The sequence below is a fragment of the Musca vetustissima genome, unplaced genomic scaffold (assembly GCF_032173495.1).
Source record: "Musca vetustissima isolate MV318-11 ecotype Yass unplaced genomic scaffold, APGP_CSIRO_Mvet_v1 utg4602, whole genome shotgun sequence".
Taxonomy (NCBI): Eukaryota; Metazoa; Arthropoda; class Insecta; order Diptera; family Muscidae; genus Musca; species Musca vetustissima.
The window spans coordinates 208044-224633 of NW_026885412.1; positions in this window are offsets into that span (position 1 = coordinate 208044).

The window sequence follows — 16590 nt, forward strand, 5'->3', positions numbered from 1 at the left end:
ACTTATATTCAGTATAGTCCTACAAACTACTTCACCGTGGGTTGTGTTGTGATGCACGGCTTATAATTGTGGACTATAGATCGACTCAAAAAAAAAAAAAAAAAAAAAAAAAACACACACACACACAAAAAAATAAGTTTTCGGCCCACTTCATCCCTAAATTATTATCTGATCATCACCGAAAATTTTTGGCGTTGTCCTTGACCATAACTAAAACATTTCAAAGCGATCAGCGCTATATTTCCGCCCTCCAGTGTGGTAATGGGCTACTAAATAATATATGAATACGTAAGCATCGGTAAATTTTAAGTGTAACTCCCACATCGGAGTACATAGGACAATATAATTGGTACCAATTTTAAGATCAACACTCCTCAAAAGTCAGAGTCCATTTGACTCGCTAAATATTGACCGATCTTTATCAAAACAGCCATGGTTATTCTTTGGCCCAATCCCCTTCTCCATGTTAAAAATCGCGATGTTCGGGCCATAATTGCGGCATCTGGAGCGACCAAGCCTGGGCAATATTTCGTGGTATTTGCACTCTCTTGACCGATTAGAGATCAACAGCACCTCTTCCTTACACTGATATATTTTCCGAATATTCCCAATGTTCATTACAGCCTTGCTAATTACTTATCGAGATTCCCTTCACCGTGGGTTGTGTTGAGATGTTTGGCTTGTGGCCCAAAGATCGACTCGAAGAAACACAAAAAATTAAATTTTCGGTCCACCTCATTCCACATATTTTATGTGATCCTTGACCCAGTTATGGTCTTCTTGGAAAATTTTAAAGTGATCAGCGCTATATTTCCGCCTTCAGCGAGGTAACGGGTTACTAAATAATATATCAGTACGTAAGCACCTGTAAGTAATTAATTGTATGTCCCACATCCGAGTACATAGGACAATATAATTTGTATCAATTTAAAGGCCAAATGGACCCTGACCATTTGGGTCCACACAAATGGACCCTGACCATTTGACCCGCTAAATATTGATCGATCTTTATCAAAACATGAATGCTTACCCTGACAACATAGTTCTGTAGGGTATAAAAATCCATGCCTATATAGGCATTGAAAAAATCCACGCCTTGAAAAATAGGCTTTGAAAAAATATTTTGAAAAATATTTTGAAAAAATCCACGCCTATGAATAGGCCTTGATAAATAGGCTTTGAAAAAATCCACGCCTATAAATAGGCCTTGATAAATAAGCTTTGAAACAATATTTTGAAAAAATCCACGCCTATAAATAGGCCTTGAAAAATAGGCTTTGAAAAAATCCACGCCTATAAATAGGCCTTGAAAAATAGGCTTGGAAAAAATCCACGCCTATAAATAGGCCTTGAAAAATAGACTTTGAAAAAATCCACGCCTATAAATAGGCCTTGAAAAATAGGCTTTGAAAAAATCCACGCCTATAAATAGGCCTTAAAAAATAGGCTTTGAAAAAATCCACGCCTATAAATAGGCCTTGAAAAATAGGCTTTGAAAAAATCCACGCCTATAAATAGGCCTTGAAAAATAGGCTTTGAAAAAATATTTTAAAAGTCCACGCCTTTAAGTTGGTCTAAAAAAATATATATTCAAAAATCCAACCTTAAAAATTTATTTTATCCACTACTATAAATAAATATAGAAACGTTTATAGACATTGAAAAATTAATTTTAAAAAATCATCGCCTGTTGATAGTCCTTAAAAAATATTTTTAAATTTTTACTAACATTTTATTTGTTTCTTTTTTGATAAATTCAAAAATCTCCTTTTTTCGTCCAAAATCCTCCATAAAGACAACTCTACTGCCACTGATGAATACCAATTTACAGTTCATCAAATATTGTCTGGCCATCATTGCATCACACACACACACACAACTACATACCAACATGTCTTATTTGCCTTAGCTTTTGGACAGCCTACCACCCTCTTTGCGTGCGGGTGTGTGTTTGTATGTGAATTGCCTGCCCGGTGCTTCAATTTTGAATTTTTGCTGACTTGGTCGCCAATTAATGGGCGTTACCATTTCTCTATGCATTTTTAATTACCCTCTCGTTTTTATGTGCATTGCTTTATTTGTGATTTTCGGTGATTATCGCCAGCGCCATTGCCGTCGCCATGTACCGTCGTCCGTCATCACCATGGCCGTCATCATCATTACGACCATCAAAATATCTGCAAAAATTTTGCTTGCATCTCATTTTGAGTTTTTTTTTCATCTTCTCGTTTTTTGTTTGTTTGCAATTTAAAAACGAGGCAATTTTGTTGTTCCTTTTGTTTGTTCGTTTGTTTGCTTCGAACATTTTTGCAGTAGCAGCAGTTGGTGTAAATAGCAATTTGCATGCGGATGATAATAAACATAGGGAATGTATCCTTTCGGACATCCTTCACCCAGAACAATGAAAAAGAGCATCATAGGTCTAATATTGAACATATTAAATGAAAATGGTAGTTTGAACCGAACTTTTATTGGTATTGTTGTGATATCCTTAACTGTATCCTGAAATTTTCATTCGTGACACCTAGCAATAAAAATGTTAATGGGCTTTAATTTCAATATAAAAATATGTCATTCTATATCAACTAATTACATCAAGTATAATTAAGAGGCAATATTTTTTTTTTTTTTTTTTGCGAGGCCATTTAGCCCCGGGAAACAAATTTCCTGACCATACTTTAACAGCTTTAAATTAGTGCTTTGCATGCACACCACCAACACACACGCGTATGACAAACAAATAAATATCATGGGACAATATTTTTAGGCGCTATTTCTATGCATGGATTAATAATAATAATTTGAAATAAAAAATGAAGGTTTATTTATATAAAAAAAATTATTTTAAGAAATATTTATAGGCGTGGATTAAAAAAATATGTTTTTGCTAAATTTGGATTAAAAAATATTTGAGTTTAAAAATAGTTTTATACCGTACACAACTATGTTGTCAGGGTATTATAGCTTTTTTTGCAACCCCAAGAAGTTTGTAACGCCCCGAAATATTGGTCGTAGATCCACCTTTAAGTATACCGATCGTCATATCTCGACTAGCTGAGTCGATCTAGTCATGTGTGTCCGTCCGTCCGTCCATCTGTCCATTATAATTTGTAAACACCATACATGTCACAGTTATGGACCAATCTTCACGAAATTTTGCATGTAGAATGGGTTCTGGCCAATGAAGATCCCTATTGTTGGTAAAGATCGGTTAATATTTAGGGGTTAAAATGGACCAAAAACTTTATTTATGTCGGTTTTTCTTGTCCCTCCGGAGGCCGCAATTATGACCCAAACACCTCGAATTTTTGCATGGAGAAGGGGATCGGGCCAGAGAATAAACATGCCTGTTTTGATAAAGATCGGTCAATATTTAACGGGTCAAATGGACCCTGAGAAGGGGATAGGGCCAGAGAATAAGCATGCCTGTTTTGATAAAGATCGGTCAATATTTAGCGGGTCAAATGGACCCTGACTTTTGTGTGAAAAATGGCAAAATTTGTATTCTATGGCGTATATATCTGCCCCTGAAGGACATAGACCCGAGAAGTTGATAGTATGTTCAAGAGGAATGGTTGACCTTTAAATTGATACCAATTACATGGCCGTATGTACTCAGATGTGGGAGTTACATTTAAATATTTACAGGTGCTTACGTATTCAGACATTACATTACAACACTATAGGGCGGAAATATAGCCCTGATCGCTTTGAAATTTTCCATGAGATTCCAATTATGGCCAAGGACAACGATTATAATTTTCGGTGATGATCAGGTAATAATTTTGTGATGAAATGGGCCGAAAACTTATCTTTTTGTTCTTTTTTTTTTTTTTTTTTTTGGCCACTGAAAGCCCAGCCTCACAACATAACCTACGGTAAAGAGAATCTGGATAAGTACAGCCCTCGTCTACTGAATATTAGTAATATTTGTTGACCTTTAGTAGGGTGTCAAGAGGGTGCAAAGGGCGCAAAGTTAGATTTTCGTGGAAGTTGTTCCGCTCACTGGTTTTTGGTGATTTTTTGGTGAAAACTTAGTGTTTTGTAAGTGGATTAAAAAAAAATCGAGATATATTTTTAAACGTCGATTTTTAAAAGCATTTTTCCGTATCCATTGTCAAATTTTTGAATTTTTTTTAAATATGTTTCTTTTTCATTTCCCAAGAGAGGTATACTTCCCCGCCTAGTGCCCCAAAATGTTAACAACTCTTTTTTCTTTTTGGTCATTATCAGCAGTTGCTGTAGAAAGATTCATTTTATTACCATCTCTTTGTAAAAACATACGGCACGAGCCGTAACTATTTCCCATAAATCTTCACACCCTTACTCATCATCAGCCGCACAGCTTATCCTCCATTCGAGCTTCAGTTGCTGCTGCAAAAATTATGTAATTGCAGAATGGCATTTTAATGCACTGCCATGGTATAGCCCGAAGACTAACAGCAGCCGTAGCCATATAACTAGCATTTTCAACGCCCGCAACGAAGCAGCAACAGCAGCAGTTCCCATTGCTTTAATAATTATCCATATGATTTGTTATACAGTTTTTTTGGCAAAGGTACTTCCGTTTCGAGCAGAGTATTAGGAAGCGTATTTTTAGACTGTAGCGGAGGGAAAAACTTTTGAGAAGATATGACCGATATGGTTGTCGCCTATATATTTATCGGGTAAAATATAAAATTCAGATAGATGAGAGATTTTGTTTTTAGTTTCATGTTCTCCTCAATTACCACTTTCCTCTCGAATATATCATTAGCTGAATGAAATATGCATTTCTTTATTATTCAAATATAGCAGCATTTAAAATAATTGTTGATGATTTAACACTCACAACAATGTATCAGCATGCAATCATCTTGTAATTAACACTTTATTGTAATGCAATTTATGGCAATTAAAATATTTTTATGTTTATTTTTTTAATTTTTTTTTTTAATTAAATGAAATATCATAATAGCATTAAATATGAATATAAGAAACATGATATAAAACAAGTGTCGATATTTTATACCCTTCATTATACAGGGTATTATGTCTTTGTCCATATGTTTGTAACAGGCAAAAGGAATCGAAATAGACACATGGTTCCTTTTGAGAATATGCATAGAATCACTTTCTGAGTCGATTTATGCATGTTCCGTCTGTAGATGTTAAATTGTGAACAAAGTACAGGTCGCATTTTTGATCCGATTTGGATGAAAATTGGTCCAAACTATTGAAATTCAAGAAAAAGAAATTTGGCATAACGTACTGAATTAAGACTAGTGTGATGTCTGCCAAGTTTCGTGAAAATCGGTCCAGATTTAGATATAGCTCCCATATATATGTTCGTGCGATTTAATGTAAATGGTGCACCAAAGTCCTTATATATCTTTCGATCCGCACGAAATTTGGCATACGGTACTGAATAAGGTCGACAATGATGTGTGCTAAGTTTCGTGAAAATCGGTTTAGATTTAGAAGCTTCTATAACATTTCTTGTGTCAAGTTTTTTTTAATCGGTTCAGATTTACATATAGCTCCTACATATACTTCCGTCCGATTTAAAGTAAATTGTGCACTAAATACCCATAGCTAGGCCGATTGACTCAACGTACTGAAATTAATATAAATAAATCTCTGAAAATTTCATTGAAAACGGTTCAGAATTTGATATTGCATAGCTTGCATAGATATATCATAGGTTAGATATAGCATAGCTTATAAATAATCAATAGGTGCCTGATTAATATTACATTGTAAACAGTGAAACATACCAAATCGCGTGTGTAAAGTTTCTTTTAAATCTATATACAAAATTTAGAATATGTTGCAGAATAGCATGTTTTGGGATTAATGTTAGCCGGTTTACTTATAGATAAAGATCGCATATTTAAGTTCGGATACATAAGTATAATAAACCCAAAGTGATTAAGGGTATCATAAAGTCGTCCCAGTGCGACTTTACTACTTTCCTTACTGGTTTTTATACCCTACACAACTATGATGTCAGGGTATTATAGCTTTGTGAAGCCCCAAGAGTTTGTAACGCCGCGAAATATTGGTCCTAGACCCACCTTTAAGTATACCGATCGTTATATCTCGACTATCTGAGTCGATTTAGACATGTGTGTCCGTCCGTCCGTCTGTCCATTATAATTTGTAAAAACGGACCAATCTTCACGAAATTTTGCATGTAGGATGGGTTGTGGCCAATGAAGATCCCTATTGTTTTTGGAAAAGATCGTTTAATATTAAGGGGATGAAATGGACCAAATACATTATTTTTGTCCGATTTTCTAGTCGCTCCAGAGGCCGCAATTATGACCCGAACATCGCGAAATTTCACAGGGAGAAGGGGATCGGACCAAAGAAGAAGCATGCCTGTTTTCATAAAGATGGGTCAATATTTAGCTGTTCAAATGGACCCTGACTTTTGTGTGAAAAATGTCCAAATTTGTATTCTACCTCTGAAGGACATGGACCCGAAAAGTTGATAGTATATCCAAGAGGAGTGGTTGACCTTTAAATTGATACAAATTATATTGCCGTATGTACTCGGATGTTGTGATGCTTGGCTTATAATTTTGGCCTATAAATCGACTCGAAACAAACACAAAAAATAAAGTTTTCGGTACAATTCGTTCCAAAATTATTATCTGATAATCAGCGAAAATTATAGGCGATGTCGTTGATTATAACTGGAACCTCATGAAAAATTTCAAAGCGATCAATTCTATATTTCCGCTGTATACTATCAATTTCTCGGGGTTATATCCTTCAGGGGTAAATATATACGCCTCAGAATACAAATTTTGTAATTTTTCATACAAAAGTCATGGTCCATTTGACCCGTTAAACCAAACACCGATCTTGCATATTTTTTGGCCCGATCCCCTTTTCCATGTAAAATGTCCCGGTGTTCGAGCCATAATTTCATCCTCTGCAGCGACCAGATAAACCGACAAACATTAAGTATTTGGTCCATTTCATCCCCTAAATATTAACCGATCTTTACCAAAACAATAGGGAAATTCATTGGCAAAAACCCATCCTACATGTAAAATTTCGTGAAGATTGGTCCATAACTGTGGCCTGTATAGTGTCGTCTGGTTACTCCCTTCGAGAGTTATGCAGACAAATGAACGGACATTTGTAAATCCACTCCAAATTGTCTGAAACGGATTTTGTTCCAAAAAAAACAGGGTATCTAAAACCAATATTTCGATAAGGCACATTTTTGACATATTGAAGTGTATATATACCCTAATTAGCCATAAGAACTGACCGGAGGCCGATATTTTATACAACTGATTTTGGCGTTTAGAACGACTAGATATCTAGCCAAAAATACAATTTTCCGTCCATTTCATCCTCGAAATATCTTCTGATCATCATCGAAAATTATAGGAGTCGTCCTAGATCATAAGCGGGACCTGTGTGTAATGGTAATACTATACAATATCAGAATACGTATATCTCTCTTCCAGTCCACACATCAATATAATTGGTACCATTCGGTATGGTTACTAAAAGGTGAGTCTAGGACCAATATTTCGTGACGTTACAAACTCTTGGGACCACACAAAGCTATAATACCCTGTCAATATAATGTATGTGTGTGTATGTATGCTTTTTTTTTTTTTTTTTTTTTTTTTGAACCACTAAATGTATACGTTAATTCTTGGGGTCTCCGGTGAGAATGGCGAGGTTTTGCAAAGGGTCAAGAGTATACAAATCTGTGATGAAAGTCACGACAAGTTTTTCTTTAAGAAATCCGCACTTCATAGATATCTAATTTTATGGAGCTTCAATATAATGTTCCATCGAATTGTATGACATTTTGTTATTTTTTATAATTTTTTCCCTTATTTAATAAAAAATTATTTACACTTTATTTATCTTGGATCAACCAAATTATTATTCACAATTCATATTATACTCAAAACGAAAGATAACACACAAAAAATAACTATCTGTCATATAATTTCATTTGAGTGACACCTATGGACGCAAAAGTGTGTGTGTTGTGCTCCGCTAAAGAAAGAAAATATCGAAGCTTTTAGTAACCAAATCCAGCCGCTAAGCCACAAGCTCCGCAATAAAAACAAACACAAACATTGCTGATGGACAAGCCAGCAAGCAAAGCTTGCTAGCTGAATGAATGGATGGCAGTAAGTGCCATCCAATCCACCGACCTACCATCATCGTCACCGACCTACCATCATCACCACCATCCTCAACGTGATGCTGCACTCACAACTCTGACACATCTAACCAACCATCTGTCTGTCGTTTCACTCATCTTCTTTACGTTTCGTTTAATTGTCACATGTTTTTGGTATGTTTGTGGCTTGTTGTCTAAAAACCACATCTAAAAGTGTCATTTTAGCCATGAAATTACCATAAGATTTGTCAGTATTATGGCCAACAGCCACACATACTCGCACACATACACGTATACACCGAGATAACTGGAAAATCTACAACACCAAACTCCAATTCACAATTCCCATAAAATCTCCAAACATGGGTGACCACACCGAACTGTGTGACACTTCTGTTTGTTTGAGAAAAAATTATTAGCAATTAATAAATAAAAAAAACGAAGAACGCATATTCGGGCGAAATCTCAGGCTATCACAATCAGGAGTGGGGGGGATATTAATACCCTACACATCTAAGTATCTTAAAATCAATTTAAGGTTAACGCACTCCTCTTGGATATACTACCAAGAGTAAATATATTCGCCAGAGAATACAATGTTTTTATTTTTCACACAAAATATATTCCCCTAAATACGGTCTTCATCAAATTGTTTTTATTTTTCACACAAATCTCTGTGTAAATTTTCGTGATGTTCGGGCGAAATTTCAGACTATCACTCTCAATGCGGAGAATAGTTATACCCTACACAACTAAGTATGTTGAACGGCATTATAGCTTTGTGTGTCCCACCAATAGTCATGTCTCTAGTGATGTGTGTCTATCCGTCCATCTATCCGTCTGTCCATTATAGTTTGTAAACACGATATCCATTGTGTATGGATACACGAACATCACGAAATTTTTTCAAGTCCCCCTCATGATAGATTTGATGAAGATCGGTCAATATTTATTTAGTGTTAAATGGACCAGGAACTTTTGTGTAAAAATAACCAAATATGAATCATATGTTTTACTGCGGAAAAACCTTATTCGGAAATTATGCTAGGGTAACAAAAAAGAGCTCTTGACCTCTAATCGTTTAGGAGGGTGCAAATATTACACACTATGCTATCAGGGTATTAGAACTTTGTGCAGCCCCAAGAGTTTGTAACCCCGCGAAATATTGGTCCTAGACCCACCATTAAATCCTTTCAAATCATATATCGACTGAGTCGATCTAGACATGTTTTCCTCTGCCCATTATAATTTGTAAACACGTTACAGGCCACAGTTATGCACCAATTTTGGTCCATTTATGGACGAAATTTTGCATGTAGTATCGGTTCTGGCCAATGATGACCCCTATTGTTTTTGGTAATGATCGGTTAATATTTAGAGGATGAAATGGACCAAATACTTAATTTCTTCGGTTTTTCTGGTCGCTCCGGAGACCGCAATTATGGCCCGAACATCGCGAAATTTTACATGGAGAAGGGGATCAGGCCAACGAATGTATGTCTGTTTTGATAAAGATCGGTCTATATTTAGCGGGTCAAATGGATTTGTATTCTATGACGTATATATTTACTCCTGAAGGACATAGACCCTAGAAGTTGATGGTGTATCCAAGAGGAGTGGTTGACTCGGATGTGGGAGTTACACTTAAATATTTACAGGTGCTTACGTATTCAGATATTATTTATTAACCCATTACCACACTGTAGGGCGGAAATATAGCGGCGATCGCTTTGAATTTGTCCATGAGGATCCAGGTATGGTCAAGGATAACGCCTACAATTATCGGTGATGATCAGATAATAATATTGGGATGAAGTGGAGCTAAAACTTTTTTGTTTGTTTTTTTGGAGTCAATCGATAGGCCACAATTGAAAGCCGTACATCACAACACAGCCCACGGTGAAGGGAATCTGGACAAATAATTAGAGGGGCTGTACTAAATATTAGTAATATTCGGAAAATATGTCAGTATAATGAAGAGGTTTTGTTGACCTCTAATCGGTCAAGAGAATGCAACTGTCATGAAATATTGCCCAGACTCGCTCACTGGTTTTGTGTGTCTTTTGAGTCTATCTATAGGCCACAATTATAAGCCGAATATCACAACACAACCCACGGTGAAGGGAATGTGGACAATTAATTTGAAGGACTATTAGTAACATTCGGGAAATATGTCAGTGTAAGGAAGACGTGCTTTTGACCTCTAATCGGGCAAGAGGGTGCAACTATCACGAAATATTGCCCAGGCTCGGAATAAAAATCCGCAGAAAGTTAGAGTTCCGTTGTAGAAAGTAGGGTATCATATGGTCGGCCCCATTCGACTATACTGCTCCGTCCACTGGTTTTTTTCAATATCTTTTGGTGGTCATAATAAAAATATCTCCTCATTGTTAAAATGTTTATAATTTATGATATATATTTTTTATAATTGTTTTATTAGCACTCTTTGTATACAAAAAAACAAATAGTTAAAAAATGGTTAAATGACAGCCTGGCTGCTTTTTATTTCCTTCACATTCTTTTCTCCAACCTTTCATTTTAGTAGCCTCTCTTCCACTCTACTCTTTCTCATCGCTCCACCTTTTTTTTATATTTTATAATACTAAATTGTGTATATCAAAAAAATTATATCCCAATTTAATCAGTTATAAATTAAATAATATTTTTATTTGTTATTACGCAAATGGCTTTTTAGCGTTTACGATTATGAACCACGAAAATTTATGTTTAGGATTTTGCTATTTTGTCCCCTTTTTTGTTGTCGAGGAAATCCTGCTTAAGGCTTAAAAGCCATATTAATGGTTTTTGATGTTAACCACAATAACGACGACAACAACAACAGCAAAACAAACATTTTTATGACAATCCACCACCGTTAAATTGTCTTCAAGGATAATAAATTCAAATTTATGTTATGTAAGACCACCAAACATTAACATGAAATGGATTTTTAAGTGGTAAAAAGGGACGGCAGGAGTTTTGGAAAATTTTTCAAATAATCTGGAATGATGTTTCAGACTATATTTAGTGTTAAAAAATCCACGACTGTTCATGGCCCTTGGTAAATATGAAAAAACCACACGTACTTTGGTTCTTGACACAATTTTTTTTTAAAACCCAAGCTTGAATAGAGTCTTTAAAAATTCTCGCTTAAAACAAATAGATTTTTTAAAAAACTCAAAAATTGAAAAAAAGCTTAAAAAATTACCACACTTAAAAATGTATTTATTTTAATATTCCGATTGGACAATATTTTTTTAAATCCACCATTAAAAAATAAATATTTTTTTTAAATTCATCCTTAACAAAACCAGTGAGTGGAGCATTATAGTCGGACGGGGCCAACCATACGATACCCTACACAACTACCACGGAACTCTAACTTTCTGCAGATTTTTATTCCGAGTCTGGGCAATATTTCGTGATAGTTGCACTCTCTTGTCCGATTAGAGGTCAACAAAACCTCTTTCTTACACTGACATATTTTCCGAATATTCAGTACAGCCCTTCTAATTACTTGTCCAGATTCCCTTCACCGTGGGCTGTGTTGTGATGTTCGGCTTTCAATTGTGGCCTATAGATGACTCGAAAAAATCACAAAAAATATTTTTTCGCTAAACTTCATCCCAATATCATTATCTGATCATCACCGAAAATTATAGGCGCTGTCCTTTACCATAACTGTATCCTCATGGAAAATTTCAAAGCGATCAGCGCAATATTTTCACCCTCTAGTGTGGTAATGGGTTACTAAATAATATATGAATACGTAAGCACCTATAAATATTTAAGTGTAACTCTCACATCCGAGTACATGCGACAATATAATTGATATCAATTTAAAGATCAACCACTCCTCTTGTATATAATATCAACGACTATGTCCTTCAGGAATAAATATATACGCCATAGAATACAAATTTTGTTATTTTTCACACAAAAGTCAGGGTCCATTTGACCCGCTAAATATTGACCGATCTTTATCAGAACAGGCATGGTCATTCTTTGGCCATATCCCCTTCTCCATGCAAAAATCCGCGAAGTTTGGGCCATAATTTCGGCCTCTAGAGCGACCAGAAAAACCAACAAAAATTATGTATTTGGTTCATTTCATCCCCTAAATATTAACCGATCTTTACCAAAAACAATAGGGGTCTTCATTGGCCAGAACCCATCCTAAATTTTCGTGAAGATTGGTCTATAACTATGGCCTGTATAGTGTTTACAAAATATAATGTACAGACTGACGGACGGACACACATGTCTAGATCGACTCAGCTTTTCGAGATATGACGATCGGTATGCATAAAGGTGGGCCTATGACCAATATTTCGTGGCGTTACAAACTCTTTGGGCTGCACAAAGCTATAATACCCTGCCAACATAATTGTGTAGGGTATAAAAATATATACACTGGTCTTAGTTCCTGAAAAAAAAATTTCCTCCAAAATATACATATTTAAATAAAAATGTTTAAATACTTCCCTTAAAGTCCGCAGACAGGAAGTTTAACAATAGAATTTTAAATGTTCAGGCTAACACAGATATCCAACGGTCGACCAACGACCCAGCCCTCCAAACATGCTAATAAACGAACAGAGTAGTAACCTCGGCAGCAAAGACAACACAAGCGAAAACTGCAATTTAGCCTCCAAACTATTTGATGAGCAAAACTTTCAGCGCACACATAATTTCCAGCAATTTCTTATTCCAGTGGCGTAGTTAGTTGCCGAATAGTTCAGTCATTACCTCCTCCATTTCATCGTTATATGTTCCTGTATAAAATAACGCATAGTCATTCAGATAATAGTTGTGAATATGTGTATACGTGTGTGTGATAGTTACAAAAAATTCTGCTTTTGGGGTTGGAGCGTACAAGTTCAGACTCAGTGGAATTCCGAGTTGGTCCCAACACAAGTTGTGTGCTACTACCTGAAGCGAATTCCATTTTTTTGCAAAAAAAAAAATCTGCTGCAGTAACGGCAAACTCCATCAACAATGTCAGCAAATTGCAGTTGCAAATCATGAAGTGAAGTAGCAACATTGTTTGTTGTTGCCACTGCTATTGTTGTTGTTGTCGCAGTAGTTTTTGCTGCCTAGATCACAGTTATTTGTTATATTCAGTGCTTTTTAAGTACTTTTGAATTATGCCATAGTCGTATATTTGCTTGATGAACTACTTATAAATATATATATATATATATACATATATGCATATGAATGTATTTGTGCACATATATCCAACAGAAAAGATATGTGTGTCAAAGTAACTTATATGCTGCATTAACTTTGATATACTTGTGGCCAGGGAAAAATCTAATTTATGTATACTAGGGTGCCTAGAGAAACAAATATATATGTGGAATTAAAAAAACAGCTTCATAAATATAGCTGTTAGATTTTCTTTAAATGTATTTAGGGTCTATATCAGAAAGGCGTGGATTTTTTAAAAATATTTTTTCAGGGTCTATATCAGAAAGGCGTGGATTTTTTAAAAATATTTTTTTAGGCTCTATATCAGACATTCGTGGATTTTTTAAAAATATTTGTTCGGGTCTATATCAGACAGGCGTGGATTTTTTAAAAATATTTGTTCAGACAGGATTTTTTTAAAATATTTTTCGAGTCTATATCAGACAGGCGTGGATTTTTTAAAAATATTTTTTCAGGGTCTATATCAGACAGGCGTGGATTTTTTAAAAATATTTTTTCATGGTCTATATCAGACAGGCGTGGATTTTTTAAAAATATTTTTTCAGGGTCTATATCAGACAGGCGTGGATTTTTTAAAAATATTTTTTCAGGGTCTATATCAGACAGGCGTGGATTTTTTAAAAATATTTTTTCAGGGTCTATATCAGCCAGGCGTGGATTTTTTAAAAATATTTTTTCAGGGTCTATATCAGACAGGCGTGGATTTTTTAAAAATATTTTTTCAGGGTCTATATCAGACAGGTGTGGATTTTTTAAAAATATTTTTTCAGGGTCTATATCAGACAGGCGTGGATTTTTTAAAAATATTTTTTCAGGGTCTATATCAGAAAGGCGTGGATTTTTTAAAAATATTTTTTCAGGGTCTATATCAGAAAGGCGTGGATTTTTTAAAAATATTTTTTCAGGCTCTATATCAGACAGGCGTGGATTTTTTTAAAATATTTTTTCAGGGTCTATATCAGACAGGCGTGGATTTTTTAAAAATATTTTTTCAGGGTCTATATCAGACAGGCGTGGATTTTTTAAAAATATTTTTTCAGGGTCTATATCAGTGTAGGCGTGGATTTTTAAAAATATTTTTTCAATGTGTAGGCGTGGATTTTTAAAAATATTTTTTCAATGTGTAGGCGTGGATTTTTAAAAATATTTTTTCAATGTGTAGGCGTGGATTTTTAAAAATATTTTTTCAAGGCTCTTTACAAGGCGTGGATTTTTAAAAATATTTTTTCAATGTGTAGGCGTGGATTTTTAAAAATATTTTTTCAATGTGTAGGCGTGGATTTTTAAAAATATTTTTTCAATGTGTAGGCGTGGATTTTTAAAAATATTTTTTCAATGTGTAGGCGTGATGTGGGCGTGGATTTTTAAAAATATTTTTTCAATGTGTAGGCGTGATGTGGGCGTGGATTTTTAAAAATATTTTTTCAATGTGTAGGTGTGATGTGGGCGTGGATTTTTAAAAATATTTTTTCAATGTGTAGGCGTGATGTGGGCGTGGATTTTTAAAAAAAAAATTTTCAATGTGTAGGCGTGATGTGGGCGTGGATTTTTAAAAATATTTTTTCAGGGTCTATATCAGATATGGGGTGAATTTTTTAAAAATATTTTTTCAGTGTGTAGGCGTGATATGGGCGTGGATTTTTAAAAATATTATTTCAGTGTGTAGGCGTGATATGGGCATGAATTTTTAAACATATTTTTTCAGTGTGTAGGCGTGAATTTTTAAACATATTTTTTCAGTGTGTAGGCGTGATTTTTTAAAAATAAAAAAAATATTTTTATCAAAAAAAAATTGTTTGGATTAATTTGTATGGACTATCCTACTATTCACTGGCGTAATCTATGTATGTATGCATGCATGTATGTTTTTACATACATTTATATATTTACTTTCAAAATACCACACATAGAACAATTGCAGTGTCTGCTTGGCTCATCACAAAAGTTGAATAATTACTTTGTTCTAAGCTTCTCTATGGCACTGTGTGTGCAAAGGGGGATCAGTTTCCGTTTCCTATGCAACACACACACACATACGCAATGACACATACCTATGTGTGTTGGTTTGTTTGTATTTTTCTCTTTATTATCCTGTTGACAGTTAATGCATTATCCCTTACAAATAGAGGATTTAAAACAAAATACTGTCATTTGTAATCTCTCACTGATATCTCCATCTCAAATCAAAAGATAGGGGCTAACGAACTTCTCCATTCGAATTGAAAGTGGGTTAGTCAACAGTATGGAGGTTAGTTTAAATGCTATCGTATTTATATTTATTTGTCACTTTATAACTACTTGAAATTAATAGATATTTAATTTATTAAATTGCTTTTAAAGTGGCTACTTCAAAACGTAATTAAATATTGAAATGTTTGATTTTTCAGTAAATAAAACATCCTCAAATGTCCTGCAAAAGGTGAAACATGAAACACCAATATTCTTCCTTTCACCTCTCCATTATCCCTGAATTATTTATCTCAGCATTTTTGAAGTTAAATAAAACGATGAGAGGATTTCTTTGGCAAATCCCCAGACCTCCAAGGGCATCGCTGTTTTGTAAAACTTCCCCATTTAATATTTAACTGTGATTTAAACATGTTTCATAAACATCAACACAAAAAAAATAAATTTGGGGGAGGGAATGGGATTACACCCGGGAAAGATTGTCCTGAATACGACGATAATAATTTTTATGTAATAATTCAGGCAGAAAAAGTATCCGCCATTCACCCACTAAATTCTCTTCATATAAATTTGTTTGTTACCCAACAAAAATGACACGAAATCGGAAAAGAAACATCAAGACCATACAAATGAAAGGATCTTCCCCAACTTTAAGAAATAAAAAATGAACCAAAAAAAGGAACTCTGGGGAGCTCTCAACGTCGTCATGTGAACAAATAAATGGATTTTATATTTGGCATTTCTGTTTCTGTTCCTTTTATATTTTATTTATTTTTCGACTGCTTCGTTTGCATATGTGTGTGTGGATGGGTTATTCTTCGTCGTTATTCCGCCAGCATTTTTGTGCCTTTTTATGGCCAACTTATTTGTCTTGCTCGCAATTTTTCTTTTTGATATTTTTTGTTCTTTTTTTTTTTTTTGGAATGCCGGCATAAAACAATGAATGAAATTTTAATATTTGCAAGGCAATGTACTCTTCTTTTTTTCTGAGACAATTCAAATAGGAAGCAAGGGAGAAGAAAATTATTGCAAAATGAAAAAAA